This window comes from Gorilla gorilla, chromosome 14 (assembly GCF_029281585.2).
Source record: "Gorilla gorilla gorilla isolate KB3781 chromosome 14, NHGRI_mGorGor1-v2.1_pri, whole genome shotgun sequence".
Classification (NCBI taxonomy): Eukaryota; Metazoa; Chordata; class Mammalia; order Primates; family Hominidae; genus Gorilla; species Gorilla gorilla.
This window is the reverse complement of record NC_073238.2, coordinates 87,575,257-87,592,046: the sequence shown is the minus strand read 5'-3', so window position 1 is coordinate 87,592,046 and position 16,790 is coordinate 87,575,257. Positions and strand designations below refer to the sequence as shown.

The following is a 16,790-nucleotide window of genomic DNA, read 5'->3' as shown; positions in this document are numbered from 1 at the left end:
AAAGTTATTCCAATAACTGTGCTGTAAAATAATTGAATTGAGCAATACCAACATGGTCGGAAAAAGCATACGGGCTTCTACTGTATTGACCTTGGTGGAGGGTATTCTTATTTGTGTCCATATATTCTGATGTGTTTCTTTTAAAAATAAAAACTTGACTCATTATATACATATTTAGATGTGAATCATGGATATATCTAAAATCACACAAGGACACTGGAGTTATATAAAAAGAAAGGAAGTGTACATCCTGAAGAAATAAGAAATAATATCCCATACAGGTAAAGATATCTGGGAAAAGAGAGGTGAGAGGAGAAAATTACATTTTTACATTACATGGTTCAAATTAAAAATTAATTTTACTGAAGGCAACTCAAAAAATTTTTATATGAGAAATTTAAAAATAAAAAATTAAGTACTTTCCATTTAAATAATTTTGGCTTAGATATATCCTTTACTTCTCACAACAAAGTATTATTAGCTAAACAGAGATGAAGTATTACTACATCAGTGGCTAGTATATGGTATAGGTCTTTGGTTAGTTATTTTTTATACCCTGAAAATATTTGAAAGATCTCAGGATACAAAAATAAGCACACTTACCCTATTATACCCAATCTATAACTTCTAATTTTTTTACTTTAAGAAAACAAAAAGTATACAAGTTTTATGTAAACTATATTCACACACATATATATCCATATCATAACTTACAGAGAACATATCTGAAATTACTTTCCTCTCATGTTATTAAAATACAAAATGTTATCTTAGAGATTTCACTTTTGTGCATTACTGCTACCTATTGTTCTACCAACTGTTTTCTTTTGCTTTTTAGTTATCTGTATATTTAAAAATTTTAAATATATACCTGGATACTGAATCAAAATTATTTTTGATGAAAATTAGGGGAACAATTACATTAGTTCAAAAATGTACATATAAAATTATAGAGCCCATAGATGTCCAGTGAGTTGGAAAAAAAAAAAGAAAAACTATAGAGTAACACAGTTCTATTAACTCAGGTGTTTTCAATGTGAAATTTTCCAAATTGAAAAGAAACAAACTAGGGAAAACTTTTAAAGCCAACATTAATGTCGCAACAATGATGACTAAAGAACGTGAGAAAGGAATTTAAAAGAAGTTTGGGTATTTCTCCAAACGTTTCTGCCATTTAGATGATTTCTTCAACCAGTTCACTTCTCAGCTGCAATACTACATCTGTCATTTTTGGCTTACAAGCTAATTCTTAAATGAATGTGAGAGGTCTTTTTTTGCTGAGTTAAAAATGCTGAGTATGTTTGACAACTGTACCATGGATTTATAAGAATTTCAAGCACGTATTTGGAGTAATTCAATGCATCTATCATATCATGATCAAATAAAATATGTAATGCCATTAATAAAATAAACAACATGTAGTAATATCTGGCCATCTTATAAAGTCAAAAAAATAGGTACTACAGGTATGTGAAGAGTACTTAACTGAAACAAATGTAAGGAAAGGAATGTTGCCATAAAATAAAAGCATGTATGAGATAAAATTAGAGTAAAACATTTTATAACACTAGGTCTGATTGGGTCTGTTTTCCCTTTTGTGTCAACATGACAACAAACACTTAAAATTCAGCTTGAATTATCCTCCGAACCAAGAGTATTTATTATATTAGCGCTTCATAGCACTCAAAACTCTATTTCATGCAGCTTTTAATGTATATCTCAGTGTTGGTCTACACTAAAGAAAAAAATTCAGAACATATAAACTGAACCTTAAAAAGTCATTAGAAAAAGCACTTTTAGGGGGATGCTTTTATGAAGAATAGTGTAAAGTATTAATAGTAGCACGATGGAGGCTAATCATGCTTTTGTCCTATTTTTCAGTAATATATAGCTCAAGAAAAGAAATGAATTTACTATGGTTAACATACATATTGTAAAAGGCAAAAAGGGATGTAAAAGTCATTTATTTAGATCAACTTCCTAACAATAGGGAAGCCCCATAAATGTTAATTTATCCAAATTAGTGTTCTGAAATGGGCTAAGGAATACTCTAAAAAACTCCTGAATACAGCAACCAGAGTCATGGGTCTTTAAGCCTAGATGGTCTGGTAGTAAAGCTGGATCATTAGCAACACTTTTTTTCTTTTCTAAGGATGCGGATGACTCCTGAGGTTGACTTTATCTAGCCTAACCAGGGAGGACCATCAGAATCACTTGTAGAACTCTAGATGCCACGGTTCTGCCTGAGACTTTCTGAATCGAAATTATTGGGGGAAAACTTGGGCATGTTGAGTTCTGGATGATAATGTGAGCTAACAAAAGTAAAATGCTCACAACAACACACTGTACAATTAAAATACCAGTTACTTCAGTGCAGGAATCTTGTCTAATCCATCTTTGGATTCCTAGGATCTAGTAAATATTCTGGCATATTATAAGCTCTTAATGAGATAATGGTATATCCAGAATATTACTAACTCTTAATGTTTACTGAGTGAATGAATGGAGTCATAGTAACCATGAGGTTTTTAGGTGTTATAAAATTAGAATGCTAAATAGGTTCAAGCCAGGATAGAAAACATTAAAATATTAAATACTAATTTGATGAGGGGCAGTCTCTTCTGTAGTATGAAAAAACCAGTGAATTAAGATTATTGTTTCCAGGTTTAGGTGTCCATAAAAGATGAAAACAAATTACAGAGAGTGAAGAAAAGAGAAGCCAAAATGATCATAGGTTAGGCATGTCCAAACTACAAAAAAGATTAAACTTTCAAAAAATATACAGTTTGGATAATGGCTGAGGTGGTAGAAGGAGACATGACAACATTCTAAAAATACTTACAAAAAAGAAATGCAAAAAAGGGAGCAAAAGTAGTGTGATATGACAGGCTCTATCTGAGTTCTGTAACAAGTTAAAATTATTACAAATTTTATACACAATTTTAGGAATCTATGCGTGACTCACTAGCCTACCTACAAGAATGTAATGAAGTTTATCATGAGGGCATACAAAACAGAAGTAAAGAAGACATAAATAGAAGACATAATAAGAACTAAATCACATAATAAGAACTAAATCACTATTTCCCCACCTCTTATTTCTCTCATTAGACTTAATGGACCAAATAATTACTTGTTAGTATTTCTGTTAAATTCTATCTTGGGATGTTCAAACAAATAGATAGTAAATATAATCTTATGTTAGGCACTCAGTAAACACATATTATGTTATAATTATATTTTTATTTTCTACAGCTGTTTATAAAATGAGAAAGTTTAAAAGTTCCAGAAAATGTCTACATACCTTGGTATTTATTTAACCATCTCCAACACTTCAGGATAAAAATGAAATAATAAACAGCCTAATATAATCAAAGCAACTCAGTATTAATTTAATTAAACAAACCCTAATTTTTAACATCTTACATTATTATTTTGAAGAAATGTCTTCTCTCAAACATTTTCCTGGGCCTTGCTTTTCTCCCTACACTTTTCTTATGTCCTCCCCTTGCAGAAAGTGTTGCTTTTCCTCTCTAGGTTGGCTGAAATTTGGTGCTTTTATTATTGCTCTGTCACTTATTCCTTTTCTCTCACTTTCTATTGTAACCATGACTAAGTGGGTTGTGAGAGGCTTGCGATATTAATAAAAAGCCAGTGATGAACTTTAAAGGCACTTATTATACTAAGAGGAAACTTGAATTGGCATGGTGCCTATCAGGGTGTGTAGAGACCAATACGAAGGAAACGAGTCTAACATTTGAGTGCTTTTATTTACTGTCATATACAGGTATAAATAGTTTTTTCATTTACAGGTATAAATAGTTTTTTCATTTAATCATCTCCAAACTGCTAATACAAAATTTAGGATTATTCTTTTTAAAAAATCTTTAATTTTTATAGGTACGTAGTACGTATATGGGATATTTTGATACAGGCATACAATGTGTAATAATTCCATCAGAGTAAATGAGGTATCCATTACTTCAAGGATTTATCCTTTGTGTTACAAACAATCCAATTATACTCTTTTAGTTATTTTATGCATGCATGCATGCATGTATGTATGTATGTATGTATGTATGTATAGTATGTATGTATGTATGTATGTATATATCTGTATATTTAGTAGAGACGGGGTTTTGCAATGTTGACCAGGCTGACCTCAAGTGATCCTCCCGCCCCAGCCTCCCAAAGTGCTGGGATTACAGATGTGATCTACCACACCTGGTCTAGTTATTTTAAAATGTACAATTAGGCCAGGCGTGGTGGCTCACGCTTGTAATTCCAGAAGTTTGGGAGGCTGAGGTGGGCGGATTATTTGAGGTCAGGAGTTTGAGGCCAGCCTGGCCAAAATGGTGAAAGCCCCTCTCCTACTAAGAATAGAAAAAATTAGCTGGTGTGGTGGCGCATGCCTGTAATCCCAGCTACTCAGGAGGCTGAGGCAGGACAATCACTTGAACCTGAGAGGCGGAGGTTTGCAGCGGGCAGAGATCATGTCACTACACTCCAGCCAGGGCTAGAGCTACCATCTGATCCAGCAATCACTGATCCAGTATAAAGCCAGAGAGAGACTCTGTCTAAAAAAAGTGTACAATTAAATTCTTACTGACTATAGTCACCATGTTGTGCTTCCAAATAAATCTTATTCAACCTCCCTATTATTTTTGTACCCATTACCCATGCCCCATTCTCCCAACTACCCTTCCCAGTCTCTGGTTACCATCATTCTACTTTCTATCTCTATGAGTTCAGCTGTTTCAATTTTTAGCTCCCACAAACAAGTGAGAACACGCAAAGTTTGTCTTATTGTGCCTGGCTTATTTTACTTAATATAATGACCTCCAGTTCCATTCATGTTGTTGCAAATGACAGAATTTCATTCTTTTTTATGGCCGAAGAATACTCCATTGTGTATATGTACCACATTTTCTTTATCCAGTATCTATTGACGGACACTTGGGTTGCTCCCAAGTCTTGGCTACTGTAAACAGTGCTGCAATAAGTATGGAAGTGCAGATATTTCTTTGATATACTGACTTCCTTTCTTTTGGGATATACACAAAAACTAAAAATAGAGCTACCATATGATCCAGCAATCATTGATCAAGCATAAAGCTACCATATGATCCAGCATAAATCTACTTTTAGTTTTTTGAGGAACCTCCAAACTGTTCTCCATAGTGGTTGTACTAAGTTACATTCCCACCAACAGTGTAGGAGGGTTCTCTTTACTCCAGATCCTCATCAGCATTTGTTATTGCTTGTCTTTTGGATAAATGCCCTTTTAACTGGGGTGAGACGATGTCTCATTGTAGTTTTGATTTGCATTTCTCTGATGATCAGTGATATTGAGCACCTTTTCATAACTCTGTTTACCATACGTATGCCTTCTTCTGAGAAATGTCTATTCAGATCTTTTGCCCATTTAAAAATTAGATTATTAGATTTTTTTCCTACTGAGTTGTTTGAGCTCCTTATATATTCTGGTTATTAATTCCTTGTCAGATGGATTGTTCGCAAATATTTTCTCCCATTTTGTGGGTTGTCTCTTCACTTTGTTGACTGTTTCCTTTGCTATGCAGGAGGTTTTTTACTTGATGATATCCCATTTGTCCATTTTTGCTTTGGCTGCCTGTGCTTGTGGGGTATCACTCAAGAAATCTTTGCTCAGAACAATGTCCTAGAGCGTTTCTCCAATGTTTTAGTAGTTTTATAGTTTGAGGTCTTAGATTTAAGTCTTTAACCCATGTTGACTTTACCCTTGTATACGGCAAGAGATAGGGGTCTAATTTTATTCTTCTGCATATGGACATGCAGTTTCCCAGTATAATCTATAGAAGAGACTGTCCTTTCCCCAATGTATGTTCTTGGCAGCTTTCTCAAAAATAAGTTTGCTGGAGATGTATGGATTTGTTTCTGATTTCTCTATTTTTTTTTCCATTGGTCTGTGTGTCTGTTTTTACACTGGTGCCATGCTGTTTTGGTTACTATAGCACTGTAGTATATTTTGAAGTCAGGCAATGTGATTCCTCAGTTTTGCTCTTTTTGCGTAGGATAGCTTTGGCTATTCTGGGTCTATTGTGGTTCCATATACATTTTAGGATTTTTTTTTCTACTCCTGTGAAGAATGTCATTGGTATACTGAGAGGGATTGCATTGAATCTGTAGACTGCTCTGGGTAAGTATGGACATTTTAACAACATTGATTCTTCCAATCCATGAACATGGAATATATCTTTCCATCTTTTGTATGTTCTCCTCAATTTCTTGCATCAGTGTTTTATAGTTTTCATTGTAGAGATCTTTTCCTTTTTTTTTTTTTTTTTTTTCAAGATGGAGTCTTGCTCTGTCGCCGATGCTGGAGTGAAATGGCATTAGCTCGGCTCACTGCAACCTCCGCCTCATGGGTTCAAGTGACTCTCCTGCCTCAGCCTCCCGAGTAGCTAGGATTACAGGTGCACACCACCACGCCTGGCTAATTTTTGTATTTTTAGTAGAAACGGGGTTTCACCATGTTGGCCAGGCTGGTCTCAAACTCCTGACCTCGTGATCCACCTGCCTTGGCCTCCCAAAGTGCTGGGATTATAGGCATGAGCCACTGCACCCGGCCACTTCTTTGTTTAATTCCTAGGTATTTAATTTTATTTGTAGCTATTGTAAATGGGAATACTTTCTTAGTTTATTTTTCGGATTGTTCATTGTTGGCATATAGAAGTGCTACTGATTTTGGTACACTGATTTTGTATCCTGCAACTTTACTGAATTTGCCCATCAATTCTAACAGTTTTTTGGTGGAGTCTTTAGGTTTTCCAAATAGAAGATCCTATCATTGTGCTCATTTCAGCAGCACATATATTCAAATTGGAATGATACAGAGAAAATTAGCACGGTTCCTGCACACGGATGACATGCAAAATCATGAAGCATTTTGTTTTCAAAAAAAAATTCCTATCATCTAATAACAAGGATAATTTGACTACTCCCTTAACAATTTGACTGCCCTTTATTTCTTTTCCTTGTCTAGTTGCTTTAGCTGGGAATTCTAGTACAATGTTGAATAACAGTGGTGAAAGTGGGCAGGCAGTTATTCTCTTTTTAGAGATAAAGATTCTGAGACTCAGAGAAGTTAACAACTTACCCAAGTAAGTAGTAAAGCTGAAATCTGCATTCAAGTCTGCCTCAAATTTCTGGGCTAAGTAACAAATCTGCACATATATCCCCTGAACCTAAAAGTTGAATACATACATATATAATAAGGGATCTAGAACAAAAAAGGTCTCAAATAATCTTGAAGCTTCATGAGATTGAAGTATTTTTCAATGTAATGTGACTTTAAGTATTTATTTATTTTTATAGTTTCAAATTTTATTTTAGATTCAGAGGGTTAAATATTCACAAATAACTATATTAAGCAAGGGCTCTGAAGCCAGACTGCATGAGTTCAAACTCCATACCACTCTTTACTACCTGTGTCTCAGCTTTCATAATTATAAAATGAGCATAATAGTGATAATCTCATTAGGTAATTAGGATAATTAAATGAGTTAATATTGGTAAAATGCTTAAAACTGTATTGGTACAGTAAGCACTATGTGTTAAATTAAACATTCAAGTTTGCCAAAGCACTTTGTTTTAAAGCTTGTCATAAGAAAAATAACAGGTGACTTTGTATGTTTCCTGGCTGCAGAGTTCCAATTTTTAGTCTGGCCAAGATGTCTTATCATGTTCCATGTTTTTCTATAAACCATGAGATGTTCTAATACTTTAAAATATTGGAATTTTGGAAGCACAGAATTTGATTTTTCTTCCATTCAGTGGAATGTAACATCTTATCCTTACCAAGAAACAGAGTTACCCGTTCAAAGTCATAATTTTCCTACCCTGCTAAAGAGATGCATGGGAAAGAGATGCATGCTGATATCTCGAAAGTATTGATAAATGGTGACCCATCTATTCAGGCTTGTGAATGATCTCCAAGAAACAGACAGACAATTATCACTGCTGCTTAACTGATGCTGCTGAAAGCTGGCATGCAGACATGTTTTGTAAAGGACCAAAGAGTAAGTATTTTAGGCTTTGTGGGCCAAAAAGTTTCTGTTGCAACAACTCAAATTTGCAGTTGTAGCATAAAAGCAGCCATAGACAATATGTAAACAAATGAGTTTATGTTCCAATAAAACTTTATATACACTAACATCTACATTTCATATAATTTTCATGTGTCATTAAATATTTATTTTTATTTCCCCCTCATAATTAAAAAAAAACACACAAACCAATCTTAGCTTGCAGGCTGTCCAAAAACAGATGGTAGGCTGGATTTGGCCTATCGGCCATAGTTTGTCGATCTCTGACTTGAATTAAGAGAAGCTGTGGAAAATTAGGGATGCCATATTGACCAAGTCCATGACCTAGCTCTTACTGCTGCTTGGAATTCTTTTATTCCAAAGGTATTACATTATTGTATTCTCTATAGTTGTCATTCTAAAAATTGCCTTCTTTTATTAAGACTCTCAGGTCATTTGGAGCCCTCTTCATTGTCATTTGATGACTTCCTTTTACTAAGGTCAAGATCTATCCAACAAGGGTTTATTTCAATTCCCTCCTCTCTACCTTAAAATTGCTTATATTCTAATTTTCTTTCTTTCCCTACACTCCTAACTCAGAACATTCCTTCTCTGGTTGGGAGGATTGTAGATCTCCTTGACTTCCTGATACAAAAAACACTTTAACCTCCTGAAATCTCACATTTAGCTTACATTTGCAAACTTTCGTTTTCAAAGTTCTTCCTCCCAGAAAATATATAATTCCTAACACTTATGTGCCCAACAACGTAATGCCAATTAAAACCAAAAAGGAAAAAGAATGAAAAATAGAAACAAAGAATGAGGGAAAAAATAGAAAACAGTAATAAATTTGGTAGATGCAAATCTACCTACAGTATATCAATAATCACATTCTATGTAAATGTTCTAAATTCACCAATTAATAGATTAAAAAAACACCTAACTATATACTGCCTACAAGAAATGCACTTTAAATATAAAGATACATACAGATTAAAAGTAGATAGAGAAAAATATACCATTATAACACTACTCAAAAGAAACTGGGAGTAGCTTGCATTAATTTCAGACAGAACAGACTTCAGAGCAAGAAAAGTTATCAAGGATAAAGAGGGGCATTACATGATTAAGGGGTCCATTTTCCAAGGAGATATAATAATCCTTAACATTTATATGTCCAAGAACAGATGTCAAAATACATGAGTCAAAACTGATAGAACTGCAAGAAGAAATATATGAATCTACTACTATAGTTGAAGACTTCAACACGCTAGTATTAGAAATGGACATATCCAGTAGGCAGAAAATCATTAAAGACATAGTAGAATTCAACACCATCAATCAACAGGTTATAATCACAATTTATCAACAATAGCAGAATACATATTCTTTTAAAGCTCACACGAAATACAGATATGCAGAAGATAGACTGCCTCCCAGGCTATAAACACACATGAACAAAGTTAAAAGAATAAAAATCATATGCTCTCTACTCTCAAACCATAATGTAATTAAACAAGAAATCAACAATAAAAAGATAACTGGAAGATTCTAAAATATGTGGATATTAAACAATACACTTCTAAATGACACATACATCAAAGAAGAAAATGCAAGAGAAATTAGAAAATATTTTAAACTAAATAAAAATACAACTTGTGGAACGCAGAAGTGCTTGGAAAATTCACAGCATTAAATACGTATATTAGAAAAGAAGACAGATCTAAAATCAATCATCTAAACTTCTACCTTAGGAAACTAGAAAAAAAAGAGTAAATTAAATCCAAAGTAAGCACTAAGAAAATAATTACCGCAAAAATCAAGATAAAAACCAATGAAATCTAAAGTGGTTCTTTGAAAAAAAAATCAATAAAACCAGTAAAACTTTAGCTACACTAAGAAAAAGAGAGGACCTAAATTACTAATAGCAGAAATGAAGGCCAGGCATGGTGACTCACACCTGTAATCCCAGCACTTTGGGAGGCCGAGGTGGGCGGATCACCTGAGGTTGGGAGTTCAAGACCAGCCTGACTAACATGGAGAAACCCCATCTCTACTAAAAATACAAAATTAACCAGGCATGGTGGTGCATGCCTGTAATCCCAGCTACTCGGGAGGCTGAGGCAGGAGAATTGCTTGAACCAGAGAGGCGGAGGTTGAGGTGAGCTGAGATTGTGCCACTGTACTCCAGCCTGCACAACAAGGGCAAAACTCTGTCTCAAAAAAAAAAAAAGAAAAGAAATGAAACAGTGGTCATTATTACAGATCCCATGGAAACTAAACAAAAGAATACTATGAACAACTCTGTGCTCTCAAACTTCATAAATTAGACAAAATGGACCAATTCCTTGAAAGACACAATCTGCTAAAACTGACACAAGAAGAAACAGAGAATCTGAAGAGGCCTACATGTGTTTTAAAATATTTAATCAATAATTTAAACCTTCCAAAGCAGAAGGACAGGCCCAGATGGGTTCACTGGTAAATTCTACCAATTACTTAAGGAAGAAAGTATACCAGTTCTCTACAGTATCCACCAGAGGCTAGAAGCAGAAGGAATACTTTCTAATTTATTATATGAGGCCAGCATCACTCAAATACCAACACCAGACAACGACATTACAAGAAAAGAAACCAAGAGACCAACATCTCTCATAAATATAGATGCAAAAACCCTCAACAAATTATTAACAAATCAAAACCATTCATGCATAAAAAGAACTATATACCACAATCAAGTGGGATTTATCCCAGTTTTGCAAGGCTGGTTCAAAATTTGAAAATCAATTAATGTGACCCATCACATCAACAAGCTGAGGAAGAAAAAAACCACATGATCCTGTCAATAGATGTAGAGAAAGCATTTCACAAAATCTAACATCTACTGATGATACAAACTCTTAGTAAACTAGGAATAGTGGGAAGTTCCTCAACTTGATAAAAAATAACACAAAAATACTACAAGTAACATCTTAATGGTAAGAAACCTGAAGTTGTCCTACTAAGATCAGGAACTTTTCAACATCATATTCGAAGTTGATGCTAATTGCAATAAGAAAAGAAAAGAAAAAGTATATAGATTGGGAAGGAAGAAATAAAACTGTGTATGCAGATGATATGACTGTTTATGTAGAAAATCTGAAAGAATTGGCTGAAAACTACTGGAACTAGTAAGTGATTATAGCAATGTTGCAGGATACAAGGGCAATATACGAAGGCCAATCACTTTCCTGTATATCTGCATGGAACAAATGGAATTTCAAGTTAAAAACACAGTAACATTTATATTAACCCCCCTTAAAATGAAATATTTAGGTATAAGTCTAAAATAATATGTACAAGATCTATATGAGGAAAACTAAAAACTCTGATAAAAAAATCAAAGAATAATGTAAAAATACTCTACATATATGGGTAAGAAGACTCAATATTGTGAAGATGTCAGTTCTTGCAAGATTGATTTATAGATTCAATGTAATCCCAATCAAAATCCCAACAATCTATTTTGTGGATATAGACAAACGGATTCTAAAGTTAATATAAAAAGGCAAAAGACCCAGAATAGCCAATATTATATGGAAAGAGAAGAATAAAACTAGCAGACTGACACTATCCAACTTTGAGACTTACTATAAAGTTACAGGAACAGGACAGTGTGGTATTGGCAAAAGAAGGGACAAATAGATCAATGGAACAGAATAGAGAGCCCTGAAATAGACCCGCACAGTCAACTGATGTTTGACAAAAAGACAAAGGGAATACTGGTGGAAAGATAGTCTTTTCAACGTATGTTGCTAGAGCAATAGGACATTCACATGCAAAAAATAAAAATAAAAAAAAAAAGAATCTGAACACAGACTTACACCTTTGCAAAAATTAACTCAAAATAAATCATATACCTAAATGTAAAATGCAAAATTATAAAACTCCTAATGATAACACATAAGACAATCTAGATAACCTTGGTCTGGGCCATGACTTTTTAGACAAAACAACAAACACATAATCCATGAAAAAAAGAATAAACTGGACTTTATAAAGTTAAAAGTTTCTGCACTGTGAAAGACACCATTAAGAGAAGGAAAATAAAAACCCCAGACTGGGAGAAGATACTTGCAAAATACCTATCTCACGAAGGGTTGTTATCCAAAATATACAAAGAACTTTTAAAACTCAACAAGATAACAAACAACCCTATTAAAAAATGGGCTAAAGACCTTAATAGCCACATCACCAAAGAAGATACAGTGATGGCCAATAAACACGTGAAAAGATGCTCTGCATCATATGTCATCAGGAAAATGTAAGTTAAAACAACAATGAGATACCACTATACATGTATTAGAACGGCCCAAATCCAGAACACTGGCAATGCCAAATGCTGGCAAAGATATGGAGTAACAGGAATTCTCATTCACTGCTGGTGGAGATGCATACCGATATAGCCACTTTGGAAAACAGTTTGGTGGTTTCTTCTTTTTTGTTTTTTTCCCCACACTACACTGACACATTTCGTGGTTTCTTACAAAACTAAGCACTCTTACCATAAGATCTAACAATCACACTCTTTGCATATTTGCCCAAAGGAATTAAACACTTATCTACCCAAACAACTGCACAAGGATGTTTACAGCAGATTTATTCATAACTGCCATAACCTGGAAGCAAAGATGTCCTTCAGTAGGTGAACAGATGAACTGTGATACACCTCAGCAATAGAATATTATTCAGCACTGAAAGATATGAGCTATGAAGTCATGAAAAGACAGGGAGAAACCTTAAATGCACACTACTAAGTAAAAAAAGACAGTATGAAAAGACTACATACTGTATGATTATGACATTTTGAAAAAGGTAAAACCATGGAGACAGTAAAATAATATAGTAATGAAACTATTCTGAATGATACTACATTGATAGATATATACATTACAGATTTGTCCAAACATACAGAATGTACAACCCTAAGAGTGAACTTGGACCAGAAATGAAAGTATTAAAAAGTAGCTGGACCAAGAGTGAACCGTAATGAAAACTATAGAGTTTGGGTGACAATGATTTGTCAGTGTAGATTCATCAACTGTAACAAATGTAGCACTCTGGTGGGGATGTTCATAATGGGGTAGGCTATACATGTGTAGGGGTAGGGGTTATATGAGCAATCTGTACCTCCTTTCAATTTTGCAGTGAACCCAAAACTGCTCTAAAAAATAAACAGCCACTTAAGCCATTTAAAAAACCAGTTTTATTGGAGCATAATTTACATACAAAATTTACTAATTTTAAGTGTGCAAGTTCGTAAGTTTCAACAACTGTTTTGGCCATGCAACTGTGACTACGATCATAACATCATTCCCATCACCCCCAAAAACTCTCTGTGCTGCTGCTTTTCAGTCAGTTCTCTCATTCCACCCCTGGCCCTTGGCAACTGTTGACTGGATTTGTGTCATTAGTTTTGCCTTTTCTATTATGTCATATAAATGGAATCAAAAACTATGCAGTCTTTTGTGTTTGTCTTCTTTCAACATAGAACTTTCATAAAAAAATATTTTCCACGTATAAGTAGTTTCCTCCTTTTTTATTGCTATGTAGTATTCCATGGCATGTATAAACTCAAATTTAGTTTGATGTACTAGTTGTTTCAGCTTGGGGACATTAGAAATATAGCAGCTATAAACATTTACACAGAAGTCTTTATATGTATATAGGTTTTTCATTTCTCTTGAGTAAATAACTAGAAATAGGAATGCTGGGTCTTATACTAAGTTTATGTTTAACCTTCTTAAAAACTGTCAAACTGTTTGACACAGTCACACAAAGTGACTGTGATTCTGCATTCACATAAGCAATGTGTGGACATTTGAGTTAACTGACAACCTTACCAACACTTGGTAATATCAGTGTTTTAAAATCTAGCCATTCTAGTGGTTGTAGTGGTAATGAATTTCGGTATAATTTCCATTTTCCTGATGATTAATAATGTTTAGCATCTTTTCTTGTGCTTATTGGTCATCTGTATTTCTACTTTCATGAAGTGGCTGTTCAAATCCTTTGGCCATTTTGAAAAATGTTAAATTGAGTAGCTTGTCTTCTTAAGTTGCAAGAGTTCTGGATGTAAGCCCTTTATTAGATATGTGGTTTTCAAATATTTTCCTCAAGACTATGGCTTGTCTTTCTCCTTTATTAACAGAAGAGCAATTTTTTTTTTTTAAATTTTGAGTAAAGTCCAATTTAACGAGTTTTTCTTTTTGTCCCCCAACTACCAGCCAAGTTGGAATATCAAGTTTTTCTTAGGCCAGGTGTGGTGGCTCACGCCTGTAATCCCAGCACTTTGGGAGGCTAAGGCCAGTGGAGTGCCTGAGGTCAGACCAGCGTGACCAACATGGTGAAACCTCGCCTCTACTAAAAATACAAAATTAGCCGGGCGTGGCGATGCATGCCTGAAATCCCAGCTACTTGGGAGGCTGAGGCAGGAGAATCACTTGAACTGGGGAGGTGGAGGTTGCAGTGAGCACAGATCGTGCCCACTGCAGCACTCCAGCCTGGGCAACAAGAGCAAAACTCCAGCTCAAAAAAAAAGAAAACAAGTTTTTCTTAATGGTTCACGTTCTTTATGTCCTATTTATGCAACCTTTGATAACTCAAGGTTTCTAAGGTTTTCCCTTTTTTTCTAGTTTTTGATCTTACGTTTAGATGTATGAATTACAAATTAATTTTTGTATGTATGAAGTAGGGTTGGAGGTGCACTTTTTTGTATATGGTATCTAAATGGTTTAGCAAGATTTGTTGAAAAGATTATCATTTCCTCACTGAACTATCTAGGCACCTTCATCTCCCTTTTTCAAAATTGTTTTGGATGTTCTGGTCCTTTCGATTTCCACGTAAATTTTAGGTTAGCTGATTAGACTACAAAAAAAGTCTGCTGAGTTTTTGATCAGAATTGCACTGACTCTGTAAGTCAGTTTGGGGAAATTTGACACTACAGCAAAATTAAGTGTTCAAATCTATGAAGATGATATCTTGCTCCACTTATTTAGGTTTTTGTTTTTCCTCAGCAATATTTACTAGTTTTCAGTGTACAGGTCCTGTACTTGCTTCATATTTTGTTAATTTTATCCCTAAGTATTTGATATTTTTCTGCTGTTGTAAAGGTTTATTTTAGAAAATTTCCAAGTTTTAAATGCATAGCGCTAACATACAGAAATACAATTAAATTTTTTCATAGTAACTTGTATCCTGTAATCTTGCTAAAGTTACTTAAAGTTTTTGTAATTTATTTGTAAATTCTAGCCATGGCATTTTCAGAAAACCTCCTTGAGCCTTAATTTCCTCACACAAAGCAATTATGAGAAATAAAAACTGAGAATAAAATTAATTAAACAAAACTCCTAAAACATTTGGCACAATATTACTCCACAGCAATTATTAAATCTCTTCCCCAATTTCAGGGCACTTACTACAGGTTTCAGCATTCTTGATATATCCCAAATCTTTATGTATAGGCTTGTTCTTTCTCCCAGGCTCAAGATCCTTATTCTTATATGTCAACTCTATTTCTATACCTAAATGGTGCTTTAGCATTTCAAGTACAATTCCTAAATCAAAATTATAGCCTTCATTAATACATGAATCACTTCTGTTTTCTCAAAGTCCTATTTCTGATAATGAAATCACTATCATCTCAAACTACCCAGAAAATTCTGCAGGAATCATTGATAACTCTCCAAGATACTTTCAATTATTGTCAGTTACTGAATCCCGTAATAATCACAATAGCTAATATTTAACACATTATGTAACAAACACTATCTCTAACACTCATTTAATCCTCACAATTCTATAAGTTACTATTATTATATTTTATACATGAGGAAACTGAGACATAGAGGTTAAGTAACTTCCCTGAAGTCATGCACCCAGGAACAATAGAGCCAGTATCATAACCTCCTAGGCTATTTACCCTCCAGAAACTGTACTCTTAAACGTAACTTATATTGCCTCTACTGTAAGAGGATCCATCTGTTAGTGGTGATACAGGGACTGGGTGCTATTAAATGATATTAGGGTGAATTCAAAAAATGTCTAAATGCTTTATTAAAATAAGCATTCCCTTACCATGAGGCTTCTGAAAAAGGGGCTAGTAGCAAACAGGAAATAAAATTATGACTATGTTATTAGCTGGGCTTGTAGTAAAAACTCCAACTAAGAGTTCTTGTGTAGAACTCTGATAAGGTTTAAGAGAGGACATTAGCATGTATATATGGCAGAAGACTGACAAGTGGTGCAAGTGAGCTCCAACCTATTTTTCCAGAGCTAGGAAAAGATGATGTGGAAGGGGAAGCTCTACTCATGACTGCAATCTTTTAGAGAAAGATCACTTGAGGCTGGTCGCGGAGGCTCACGCCTGTAATCCCAGCACTTTAGGAGGCCGAGGCAGGTGGATCACAAGGGTCAGGAGTTTGACACCAGCCTGGCCAACATGGTGAAACCCTATCTCTACTAAAAATACAAAAATTAGCCGAGTGAGGTGGTGGACACCTGTAATCCCAGCTACTCGGGAGGCTGAGGCAGGAGAATTGCTTGAACCCGGGAGGTGGAGGTTGCAGTGAGCCAAGATTGCGCCATTGCACTCCAGCCTGGGCGACAGAGCAAGACTCCGTCTCAAAAGAGAGAAAGAAAGAGAGACAGAGAGACAGACAGACAGACAGACACCACTTGACTAGA

General features: G+C 34.6%; 1 protein-coding gene and 1 non-coding gene across 4 annotated transcripts in view; one reads left to right on the top strand and one right to left on the bottom strand.

The window, feature by feature from the left end:
* PIBF1 (progesterone immunomodulatory binding factor 1) overlaps positions 1–16,790 on the bottom strand; it is a 232,929-nt gene that overhangs the window by 123,946 nt on the left and 92,193 nt on the right. The gene's annotated exons all lie outside the window — the stretch shown is intronic.
* On the top strand, positions 6,832–6,938 carry LOC115930515 (U6 spliceosomal RNA). Its single transcript, XR_004067146.1, has one exon. It is a non-coding gene; the product is annotated as a U6 spliceosomal RNA (small nuclear RNA).